At 44.2% G+C, this 8,782-nt stretch overlaps 1 protein-coding gene across 5 annotated transcripts in view; it reads left to right on the top strand.

The window, feature by feature from the left end:
* The first annotated feature begins 624 nt into the window (after positions 1–624).
* B3GALT5 (beta-1,3-galactosyltransferase 5) overlaps positions 625–8,782 on the top strand; it is a 33,845-nt gene continuing 25,687 nt past the window's right edge. For 2 of the 5 annotated variants that reach the window (XM_038141629.1, XM_038141585.1), the window contains exon 1: positions 660–1,213. The gene's annotated coding sequence lies outside the window, so the exon portion shown is untranslated. Of the gene's footprint in view, positions 1,214–8,782 lie in introns of all 5 variants that reach the window. The other 3 variants (XM_038141596.1, XM_038141570.1, XM_038141648.1) reach the window with 2 other exon arrangements.

Here is an 8,782-nt window from a genome sequence, read left to right as displayed (position 1 = left end):
CAAAATCATCAGCACGAGGTGCAGCAGTGGCCAAGACCCAGGGAAATGCACTGTCAGCAGCATGGCAGGGCTTTGCAGCCATAAAATCTGGCTGTGTTGAACAGGTTGTGCAGTCTGGTCTCAGGGAAGTCCTGGGGATGTGAGAAATACAGAGAGAACAGCAGCTGGAGAGGATGAAACAGCTGCTCCATGAGGAGGCTGAAAAGACTTTTCAATTTGGAGAGGAAGCCGAGGAAGCTACAAAAAAATCATAAAGATGAATGCAGAACAGTGAGTCAGAAAATCCTGCAACACCATAATGAAAATTAGCAGACACAATGAAATTAATAGATCAGCTTGAAAGAGAAAAGACAGAATGTTTTCATGCAGTGATTCAGGAAATTTTGGAATTTGTTGTCACAGGATGTTATGGAAGCTGACACTGTCAACATTGGGCAATGTCAGGAACAGGAGGGTCATAAATGGATACCACAGCCTGGGGTGTGTCCACAACATCCTGAATCCAAGGAATCACAGATGCTGGTGACTGGCAGCAAAAGGATTTAAATATTGCTATTCCTAAATAGTTTTGCCCATTTCCACTTTCAAAGATTGAGTACCAGCTTAGGTGAGCCACTGATTTTAGCATTTCTTACATTCCTGCAGGTAATTTCTCTTCCTGGGGGGAAATTTTCCCCATCTCACCAGCAGCCAAACCAGGACACCAGTCATTGCTGCAGAGGTTTTGAGCAGAAGGACTTTTGGGAGCATGGTGGACAGTATAAACACAGAACTGTTAATCACTCTGGAAATGGGGTAAATCCAATGTGTGCTGTGCCTTGATGTATTCCCAGGCTGCCTGAGCTTCCTGTGGCTGGTGAACCACAAGTTCCACTTTCCCCCTCAGAACAAAACCCCTGAGAGTACTCAGGACATCAGGCAGGGCTGCAGCCTTTGGGTTTGAGACAAAACCCACCACACTCTGCCCATTCTTGTTAAGGCAGAAATACAGCAGTGATCTTCTGGACAGGTTCTAATCTGGGAAGGCTGGGAGGGAATGTGAGGAATGCTGAGCCTCCCACGTGGGAGGGACACACTGCCCTGGTCTTCAGCTGGTGACTGGGGCGAAACAGCAAACGAGATAGCAAAGATCCTACAGCCAGCACAGAAATTTGGGGCGTTCCTTGGGATCAGCATGTGCTGGCCATCCTTCCTTCCAGCAGAAAAGCAGGCTGTGAGTATGCCAAGGATAAACTGTGGCTGCTGCTCGGTGCTTTTAGCCATAATGTTAATTCTGCTTACATAAGCTTAATACTTTCTGCAGTAATTTAGTGCAAAGAATTCAATCTTTTCTAAACTGCAGCTGAATGAAAATCAGCAGCACGAATTTGTGAGCTATTTGCTTAAATGCACTTGGAGGAACACTGCCTGCATTTATGTATTCCTGTTTTACTGGGAGAAGGCAAGTGCAGCTGGTTAACACAGAGTACACTGCATTTCACAGGCTTCAGGAATCCATGGATGCAAAATCCTTCCAGTGCACCCCAGTTACACACAAACCAGCAGGCTGTTCTTTTTTTTTTTTTTTTTTTTTGGTGACACTTTGGCATGTAAAGCATTTTCCTTGGATGATTGATGCTTGAAACTTCTCGTATCCTGAAAGAAGCTAAAATTAGAAAGGCTCCAAGCTATGCTTCCTACAGATCCATATATGTCATAGGATGTGGCTGTTGGCACTTTGGGATGATTGATTGTCAAGTTTCACAGGCTGCTGAAGTGTAAAAGACGTGATTCCGAGTGCCATGGCAAGCAACAGAGTGGGTAGGGTTAGTCAGTTGTTGTTTTGTGGGAAAATAAATATGAGGTGCTGCACTGCGTTGCTAATAAAGGGTTTGGAATGGCAGGTTGTAAGACTCTGTCCAAAATTTCTCTCATCTGCCAGAAGGCAACTTGGGCCATAGATGAGAGCACTTCTGAGCCCACAAACCGTGTGAGAGATTTTCCCTTAAGAAAACTCTTTGTGAAATTCATTGGAGAGAAATGAAACTGTTCAGGAGCTTTGCCAGGGCAGCGCCGGCCCCCAGTCAGGGTTTCTGGCCACTTTTCCAGCCACCACATCTGTTCATCCACCTTCCATGTAATAAAAATTGCTTACAGTCTTCTCTTTAACGTCAGAATATCAGTGTTAAAGGAGATAAGTCTGTCTGTCTGCATCCCTTGGCAGCTTCAAGAGGCTGGAAATATGCTTGACGTATCATCTGGGAAGCTGAGAACTCGAGACAGTTATTCCTTCAGGAAGCAGATTGTGAGTTTTAGGTTTGATGTCAAATATCCTGAAGGATGCTTGTTGTTCCCATCATTGCCAGGAAGCAAGAAGCACAGGGAGGGAGCAACAAATGTCAGCTGAGACTCATCTTAATGAGTTTCTGTCTCTATTTAGCTCAGGGGAAAGGAACTCATTGGTTACTCGAGGTGCAGAGTTGGATGACACAAATCAAGGGCACAGGAGTCCAAATTAGGTGTGGAGAACCATGGTGATGCCTTTCTGTCACTGAGAATTTGGGATCATTTAGGTGTGAAAAGACCCCAGAGATCACTGAACCCAACCATAAACTTAACACTGCCAACCCCACCACTCCTTAATAGTCACATCTTCACTTTTAAATACCTCCAGGGATAGAAGTAGGAAGGAACTGTGGAGATATGAAGGATTAATCTCTGAGAACACCTGAGACTGCTTTAGAGACCACAGTTTCTCTGAGGCACTGCACCTTTATCTTTCAGGACGTTTGATTTGTGAGGGATAACTCTGTCACTGGATTTAAGAGAAGCTGAGTTTTGATACTCATTGCATTTGGCAGGAAGGAATGATGAATCTGACTCCATGTTCTCAGAAGGCTCATTTATTATTTTATGATATTATATTAAAGAATACTATGCTAGACTATTCTAAAGAATACAGAAAGGACACTTGCAGAATGCTAAAAAGATAATAATGAAAACTCGTGACTCCTTCCGGAGTCCTGACACAGCTTGGCCCCAATTGGCCAATGGGTCAAAACAACTCACAGCAGAGTCCAATGAAACAATCACCTGTGGGTAAACAATCCCCAAACACATTCCACATGAGCACAACACAGGAGAAGCAAATGAGATAATGTTTAACACTTTCTCTGAGGCTTCTCAGCTTCCCAGGAGAAAAATCCTGGGCAAAGGGAATCTGTGAATGCCACAGATACCAGCCCATCAAAGCCCATTTTTGACCACAGACTACTGTCTTGGTTTGAACAGACAGGTGTCTGCTAAGGAAGGCAGGAGCCTCCCTTGAAATGGAAAATGTAAACACCCTCCCTCTGAATTATTATAAGTTTGAAATTAAGGGGCTCTCAGGCAAAGATGTGGGAATGGGAATAACAGTTCTTTACTAGGAAAACTAAAAATACAAATGCAATAGTACAAACAAAAAAAAACCTACTGCCAGAGTGAGAACAGGAGCTGACCCCCTGTGGGTCAGGGTGGTGGCAGCAGTGCCATTCCATGGTGGCTCAGCCCTCCTGCAGTGCCAGCTGTGCTTCTGCTGGAGCAGGGATCCTGCACAAGGCTGGAGTTTTCCTCTGCAGCTCCAGGGCTGCTGGAGATGGGCCTGCTCTTCCTCTGGGAATGCAGGGCAGGAGAAAGCTGCTCCTCTGGGAATGCAGGGGGCAAAGGCTGCTGTGCTGTTCCAGGGTCAGGTTGGATCCAGGTGGGAATGCTTGGCTCCTGCCCTGGGCAGAGCATCTCCCCATGGGATGATGGAATTTTCTCAGCCATGCAGGGACACTCAGTGGCCATGGACAGCAGAGATCTCCTGGAGGGAGGATTGGCTGTGGGAGAGATAAAGAAAAAACTGCCCAAAGAACAGCAGAGAGCTGCCCCAGCTCTGACAGATGGTGATTGAATACACACCCAGCCAAACCTGAGACAATTACCTAGTTAACTTTCACCTTTATGAGACGGTGACAATTACCTAGTTAACTTTCACCTTCTCCTTCATATGGTATTTTCACTGCTTTCTCACCAAGCTCTCCTGTTAAGCAGCCTGCAGGAGAAATGGCTGAGGATATGCTCACCTTCCACTCCTTTTTGCTCACTGGATGGCCGTGAAGGTCTCCTCCACCCTTGATGTTTCTGTGATTTTGTGACATTTTGAAGCAGAACAGAACTGATCTGTGTTTCCTACTTCACTGAAAAAGTTTGGAGCATATTTCTGAGACTGCAGAGGCCACTTCCTTCTGTGTGCAGAGGAAGATGTCACACAGAGTGCCTTCCTGCCAGCTAGCTGGGATTTTGCTGAGAGGTGTGAAAGAAACCTGCTAGCACCTCTCCTTCCTCAGCAGTGCAATCCCTCAGGAGAACGTAGCCCCAGAAAAAGAAGCCTGGAGGCACAAAACAATGCAAGAACCTAGAAGAACTTTTTTTGTTGAAGTGTTGTTTTGGGATTTTTTTTTTTTTCTCCTTAACTGTGTAGCACCAGAGTGGAGCTCAGTGGATCAAAGAGAAACCAAATCCCAAAGAAGGGATCTTCTCACTCTGCACAAGTTCCTGACAAGAGAGTGGGGCCAGGTGGGGGTCAGGCTCTGCTCCTGGGTAGCAAGGGACAGGAAAATTCAGGAAAGGAAAATTCAGGAAAGGAAAGGAAAGGAAAATTCAAAGGAAAGGAAAGGAAAATTCAAAGGAAAGGAAAGGAAAGGAAAGGCCTCAAGATGCACTAAGGGAAGTTTAGATGGGCTATGAGGAAAACATTATGCAAGGAAAGCGTTGTTGAGCATTGGGATGAGCTGCCCAGGACAGTGCTGGAGTCTCCATCCCTGCAGGGATTTAAAAGCCATGCAGATGTGGCACCTGGGGACATGGGGCAGTGGTGGCCTTGGTGTGCTGGGGGAATGGTTGGTCTTGATGATCTTAAAGGTCTTTTCCAACCTAAATGATTCTGTGATTCCAAGACAGATACCAGGACAATCAGAGCTCAGAGTGCACAGAGAGAGGGTGAGGGTGGCTGTGGAATCCTGAGCAGTGGGGCTGGGGTCAAAGCACAGTGGTTTCTGCTCTGCTGAGCTCCAGGATGGGATCCTGGCTGGATGCCATTGTCCTGTCAGTTCCAATTTGCAGTCCCCTGCTCTGGTGGGGCCCAGCAGAGGCTGCAGGTGAGCTGGAGCTGTGTGCTGAGCAGTGCTGAGCCCGGCTGTTGCCACCCTGAGCCTTCAAAGTCACATTACCCTGATAAAATTTGCAGTCCTAGCAGCACCAAGCACATGAGCTGCCTTCTTTCCTGATGCCCAGCCTGTGTTTCCCTTACCCCTCACCACGGGGATTTTTTGTTTGTTTGTTTAATATTTTATTCTGACAAAAGTGAAGCACCTCCACAATGGGCTCCAAATAAATAAGTAAAACAAACAGGCACATTCTCTTCCAGCCCCGCTCTGGCCAGATAGCTTTTGCATGGCACTGCACATGAGTGATTCCCAGCAGTCAGTGATGGAGCAGGAATATTGGCTTTCTCTGGGCTCCAGTACTTTTCCATCAGCAGTTGAGTCTTGCTGGGTTTTAATGATGGGTCATGCTGCACCCAGCTGAAATGGGTTGGATACTGGTGTCTGTGTGGCCTTCATAGGATAAATCACTGTAAGAAAATTATATTCAGCTTCTGGCCAGCCTCGGGCTGGTTTGGGGGGAGTTGGCAGTGTGGCCAATCCAGAGACAAATACAGGAGGAAGCAGCTCTTGGAGGGCCAGAATTTGGGTGGGGAGTCACCAGCTGTGCTCTGGGGAGGACACCTCCACCTGATCCCCAGCGCGGGGAGAGGGAAGGCTGTGGGGAAGGAGGAGGGACATGCCCAGGGGAGGGAAAATGTCACCACGGTATTTTATGAAAAATCCCTTCGCCAGCATTTTTCTCCTGCGAAGCTGAGAAGGCTCAGAAAAGAAATGCCAGCAATAACTGTCTGCTGCTGTGGAACGTGGCAGGTGCACCTTGGATTGGGTCCATGTGAATTGTTTCTACTTAAGGACCAATCCCAGCCCAGCTGTGTCAGACTCTCTGGTCTGTCACGGGTTTTTATTATTCGTTCTTGTTTAGCCTTCTGATGCATTCCTTTCTTCTTAGTTTTAGCTTTAGTATAGCATTTAAAATATAATATAATATAATATAATATAATATAATATAATATAATATAATATAATATAATATAATATAATATAATATATATAATATAATATATAATATTTCAATAGAATATAGTATAATATAATATAATATTTCAATAGAATATCATATAATATAGTATTTCAATAGAATATAGTATAATATAATATAATATGATGTTGTAATGTAATGTAATGTAATGTAATGTAATGTAATGTAATAATATAATATAATATAATATAATATAATATAATATAATAGAATATATTTAATATCTTAATACTATATAATATAACATAATATTATTATATTATTTAAAATATTATATTATTTTAATATATGAATTATTATTATTATATTTATATATTATTATATTATTTATAAAATATTATATTATTTTAATATAATATAGTATTTTAATATAATATAGTATAATATAATATGATGTTGTAATGTAATGTAATATTATAATATAATATATTTAATATTCTAATACTATATAGTATTATATAATATATTTAATATAATAGAGTATAATATAATATGTTTTTAATGTAATGTAATAATAGAATAGAATATAATATTTTAATATAATATAGTATAATATAATATGATGTTGTAATGTAATGTAATAATAATATAATATAATACAATTAATATTTTAATACTTTATAGTATAATATAATATATTTAATATAATAGAGTATAATATAATATGATGTAATGTAATGTAATAATATAATATAATATAATATAATATAATATAATATAATATAATATAATATAATATAATATAATATAATATAATATAATATATCAGCCCTCTGAAACATGGAGTCAGATTCCTCATCTCTTCCCTCGTCCTGGGACCCCAAACACCACCACAGGAAAACCTCCAAGGGTGGGTCTTGGGGACCGTGTTTAACACCAGCCCCAGCACAGGCTGCCTGTGCCAGTGAAATGTGAACTGGCAGGGAGTTGAGGAGCATTGCCAGTGTGGAGGAAAACAGGACAGCATCCCAAAAAGAACAGCAAAATCCCCAAGTACAGCTAGCAGATAAAATGAGGTGGCATGGAGTCCCAGCATCACTTGCTCTGGGGGCTAATAGGAATTTCTGTAGAAGCTGGGATCCTGTCCTCCTAGGATTGGCCCAGGAGGCAGGATTTTGTGTGCCCAGGTTTGTGTCCAAGCTGTGGGGAGCTGTAATGTGATGCAGCCGTGGCAAAGAGGAATGTGATGAGTAGCTGTCCCAAGGAGTTATTTTCAGAAGTAAAGGGGATATCCAGTCGCACTGCAAAGCACTGCCCTGGCACCTCCTTGGGGCAGGTCCTGTGCAGTGTTTTAATCCTGACCAAAAAGGTTCAATCCACACGGAAGAGACTGGGGAGAAGAAATTCCAGTTATCCAGGTCTGGCACCGTCCAATTTATGAGAGGAGGCAACAGGACCTCATTTGGTGTAGAACAGCAACATTTCCAAACTGGAAATTCCCAAAAAAAACGGTGGATAATGAAAGTTGTTTCATACTCAGGAACAGAGAAAACATAAAGCTGGGGAAGGAACTAATTCCGGAGGAAGGGGCAATGTCATCTCTTGGGCAGATGTGCAGGTGTCAGGAGGAACATGGGAGTAAAGCAAGGAGGGACAGCAAGCACTGGCTGTGCAGGACCTGCAGTGTGCCAGAGGTGCCTGAGCAGAGTGAATTCAGCCCGTGCTGAATGTCCTTAGCAAACATCCTGCACTCCTGTTCGCAGCAGGGCGTTTTTAACCCGTCTTTGCCCGACTGTTCCTATTCCAAACCTCAGCATCACCCTCTTGCCTCAGAGGAAGAGCTAAAAACACAGATATTTTGGTGCCTGCTGTCTGAAGGGGGCTGTGTTGAAGTAGTGTATGCTACAACTGAAAGCTCAGAGAGCCTGGCTGACTCCCAATCCCTGTCCGGGATAATCCTGGGGAAGCTGCTGGAGCCTCTTTGGGGCAGGGACAGAGCCCACAGTGCTCAGGCTGGCAGCAGGGCTTGGGGACATGCCACGGATGAAGGTCAGAGCCTCCTGCAGGGTGGTGCCCTGTCAGGATGTATTTTTGGTTTCCAAATTAGATGCTGAGTCCGGCAGCAGAAACCTGGGAAGCTCTGCCTTGCTTGGGGCCATCACCTGTGGGATTGTGTCCCTGTGGGATTGTGTCCCTGTGCCCTGCTCAGGTGATTCCCCAGCTGCAGAGCTGCCCCAGCCCTGGGGTGTCCCAGCACAGGGAGGAGCTGGAGCTGCTGCAGAGAGCCCAGAGGAGGCTCCAGGATGAGCAGAGGGCTGGAGCAGCTCTGCTGGCAGCAAAGGCTGGCACAGCTGGCATTGTTCAGCTGCACAGGAGAAGCTTTGGGCTGAGCTCAGGGTGGCCTTGCAGGGCCTGAAGGAGCCCCAGGAAACCTGGAGAGAGACAATTTCCAGGGGATGGAAGGACAGAACAGCAGGGAATGGCCAGAGAGCAGGGTTAGGTTGGATATTAGGAAGAAATATTTTACTGTTAGGGTAGAAGGCAGTAGAACGGGTTTCCTAAAGAAATTTTGGATGTCCTATCCCTGGAAGCATTACTCAGTGTCATTCTCAGTTTTCTTTCTTTCTTGCAG

The sequence above is a fragment of the Motacilla alba genome, chromosome 1 (assembly GCF_015832195.1).
Source record: "Motacilla alba alba isolate MOTALB_02 chromosome 1, Motacilla_alba_V1.0_pri, whole genome shotgun sequence".
In the NCBI taxonomy this organism is placed as follows: domain Eukaryota; kingdom Metazoa; phylum Chordata; class Aves; order Passeriformes; family Motacillidae; genus Motacilla; species Motacilla alba.
Note: the sequence above shows the minus strand (reverse complement) of the source record. Positions and strands in the feature narration are given on the sequence as shown.